At 38.9% G+C, this 3,700-nt stretch overlaps 1 non-coding gene across 1 annotated transcript; it reads right to left on the bottom strand.

Annotated features, from left to right (window-relative positions):
* Nucleotides 1–2,754: 2,754 nt before the first annotated feature.
* On the bottom strand, nucleotides 2,755–2,862 carry LOC112804923 (small nucleolar RNA R71). Its single transcript, XR_003203539.1, has one exon. It is a non-coding gene; the product is annotated as a small nucleolar RNA R71 (small nucleolar RNA).
* Nucleotides 2,863–3,700: the final 838 nt, after the last annotated feature.

Here is a 3,700-nt window from a genome sequence, read left to right as displayed (position 1 = left end):
TGATGGCGGCATTCAAGAGAATCCGGAAGGTCTAACCTTGTCTGTGGTATTCTGAGTAGGATTCAATGATTGAATGACTGTGACGAGCTTCAAACTCCTGAGGGCGGGGCGTTAGTGACAGACGCAAAAGAATCACTGGATTCTATTCCGGCCTGATTGAGAACCGACAGATGGATAGCCGTGCCGTGACAGGGTGCGTTGAATATTTCCACTGAGAGGATGGGAGGTAGCCACTGACAACGGTGAAACCTTTGCATAAGCTTGCCATGGAAAGGAGTAAGAAGGATTGGATGAAGACAGTAGGAAAGCAGAGAGACGGAAGGGACCAAGCATCTTCATACGCTTATCTGAAATTCCCACCAATGAATTACATAAGTATCTCTATCTTTATCTTTATGTTTTATTCGTATATCACCCATATCCATTTGAGTTTGCCTGACTAAGATTTACAAGGTGACCATAGCTTGCTTCATACCAACAATCTCTGTGGGATCGACCCTTACTCGCGTAAGGTTTATTACTTGGACGACCCTGTACACTTGCTGGTTAGTTGTGCGAAGTTGTGTTTATGCCATGGTATTGAACACCAAGTTTTTGGGTTCATCACCGGGGATTATTTGAGTTGTGAAAAGTATTGATCACAATTTCGTGCACCAAGTTTTTGGCGCCGTTGCCGGGGATTGTTCGAGTATGGACAACTGACGGTTCATCTTGTTGCTTAGATTAGGTATTTTTTTTTCTTCAGAGTTCTTAAGAATGAATTCTAGTGTTTCATGATGATCTGTTGAAGTCTGGCTGGCTGTGAAGCCATGTCTAATTCTATTGGACCGAGGTTTCAACTTATCATCACAAGAGCTTGTTGATTTCTATCAATCTTGCTATTGGAGCAATGATCTGCTAAGGCTTGGCTGGCCATTGGCCATGTCTAGTGTTTTGGACCGAAGCTTTCTTTGAAAGCTTGGCTGGCTGTGAAGCCATGTCTAATTCCTGGACCGGAGTCTTAGACTAAACATTGCATGATCATTGCACTTAATTTTCGAAAAAAAGCACAAAAAAATTTACAAAATCATAAAAACCAAAAATATTGTATGTTTCTTGTTTGAGTCTAGTGTCTCATTTTAAGTTTGGTGTCAATTGCATGCATTCATTCATGTGTCTTAAGGATCTTCAAGTAATTCTTGATGATTTCTTACTCTGATCTTTGAATTCTCTTGAGTGTTTATGCGTCTCATATGCATTCTCATTTTGTCAGTAGTATACAAACTGCTAAGTTTGGTGTCTTGCATGCATGGTTATTTAGTTGCATTTTGATTATTAAAACTCCAAAAATATTTTTAATTTGTGTCATTTCAAGTCAATAATACAGAGAATTGAAGATTCAGAACATACAGCAGAGGAATTGCACAGAAAAAGCTGGGCATTCAAAACGCCCAGTGAAGAAGACAGACTGGCGTTTAAACGCCAGCCAGGGTGCCTGCCTGGGCGTTTAACGCCCAAAAGGGTAGAGTTTTGGGCGTTAAACGCCAGAATGTGCACCATTCTGGGCGTTTAACGCCAGGATGGCACAAGAGGGAAGATTTTGTTTTCAAATCAAATTTTTTTTTTAGTTTTCAAAATCTTTTCAATCAAATCTTTTTCAAAATCAATTTCTTTCCATTTTCAAAAATACTTGCTATCAATTAATGATTTGATTCAACATTTCAAGTATGTTACCTTTTCTATTGAGAAAGGTTTAATGTTTGAATCATATCTTTTCTTGTTAGCCAAGTTATTAATTTTTAAAATCAAATCTTTTTAAAATGTTTTTCAAATCATATATTCTCAATCACATTTTTTAAAACCAATCATATCTTCCTAATCACATCTTTTTCAAAATAGTTTTCAATCCTATCTTTTTAATTTCTAATTTCAAGATCTTTTTCAAAAATCACTTGATTTCTTTTCCACTCTTGGTTTTCGAAAATCAATTAGTGTTTTTCAAAATGTTTTCAAAATCTTTTACTTAATTTTCGAAAATTACTTCACCTCTTCTCACATCCTTCTATTTATGGACTAACACTATTCCTCAATGAACAATTCGAACTCCATCTCTCTTGATAAGTTCGAATTCTTCTACTTCTACCTTCTATTTTTCTTTTCCTCTGACACCTCAAGGAATCTCTATACTGTTACATAGAGGATTCCATATTGCCTTGTTCTCTTCTCTTTCATATGAGCAGGAGCAAAGACAAAAGCATTCTTGTTGAGGCTGATCCTGAACCTGAAAGGACCTTGAAGCGAAAGCTAAGAGAAGCTAAGGCACAATTCTCTGTAGAGGACCTAACAGAAATCTTCAAAGAAGAAGAACACATGGCAGCCGAAAATAACAACAATGCCAACAATGCAAGGAAGGTGTTGGGTGACTTTACTGCACCTACTCCCGACTTCTATGGGAGAAGCATCTCTATCCTTGCCATTGGAGCAAACAACTTTGAGCTTAAGCCTCAATTAGTTTCTCTAATGCAACAGAATTGCAAGTTCCATGGACTTCCATTGGAAGATCTTCATCAGTTCTTAGCTGAGTTCTTGCAAATCTGTGACACTGTCAAGACTAATGGGGTTAACCCTGAGGTCTACAGACTTATGCTATTCCCTTTTGCTGTAAGAGACAGAGCTAGGACATGGTTGGATTCACAACCTAAAGAAAGCCTGAACTCTTGGGAAAAGCTATTCAATGCCTTCTTGGCAAAGTTCTTTCCACCTCAAAAATTGAGTAAGCTTAGAGTGGAAGTCCAAACCTTCAGACAGAAGGAAGGAGAATCCTTCTATGAAGCTTGGGAAAGATACAAACAATTAATCAGAAAGTGTCCCTCTGATATGCTTTCTGAATGGAGCATCATAGGTATTTTCTATGATGGTCTGTCTGAACTGTCCAAGATGTCTTTGGATAGCTCTGCTGGAGGATCTCTTCATCTGAAGAAGACGCCTACAGAAGCTCAAGAGCTCATTGAAATGGTTGCAAATAACCAATTCATATACACTTCTGAAAGGAATCCTGTGAACAATGGGACAACTCAGAAGAAAGGAGTTCTTGAGATTGACACTCTGAATGCCATATTGGCTCAGAACAAAATATTGACTCAACAAGTCAATATGATTTCTCAAAGTCTGTCTGGAATGCAAAATGCACCAAGCAGTACTAAGGAAGCTTCATCTGAAGAAGAAGCTTATGATCCTGAGAACCCTTCAATGGAAGAGGTGAATTACATGGGAGAACCCTATGGAAACACCTATAATCCTTCATGGAGAAATCATCCAAATCTCTCATGGAAGGATCAACAGAGACCTCAAAAAGGTTTCAACAATAGTAATGGTGGAAGAAACAGGTTTAGCAATGGCAAGCCTTTCCATCATCTTCTCAGCAACAGACAGAGAGTTCTAAGCAGAACACCTCTGACTTAGCAACCATGGTCTCTGATCTAATCAAAACCACTCAAAGTTTCATGACTGAAATAAGATCCTCCATTAGAAATTTGGAGGGACAAGTGGGACAGCTGAGCAAGAAAATTACTGAACTCCCTCCTAGTACTCTTCCAAGCAATACAGAAGAAAATCCAAAAGGAGAGTGCAAGGCCATCAACATGGCCGAATTTGGAGAGGAAGGAGAGGCAGTGAATGCCACTGAGGAAGACCTCAATGGACGTCCACTGGCCTCCAATGG

The sequence above is a fragment of the Arachis hypogaea genome, chromosome 5, assembly GCF_003086295.3.
Source record: "Arachis hypogaea cultivar Tifrunner chromosome 5, arahy.Tifrunner.gnm2.J5K5, whole genome shotgun sequence".
NCBI classification, from domain to species: domain Eukaryota; kingdom Viridiplantae; phylum Streptophyta; class Magnoliopsida; order Fabales; family Fabaceae; genus Arachis; species Arachis hypogaea.
This window is presented reverse-complemented; position numbering and strand designations above follow the sequence as displayed.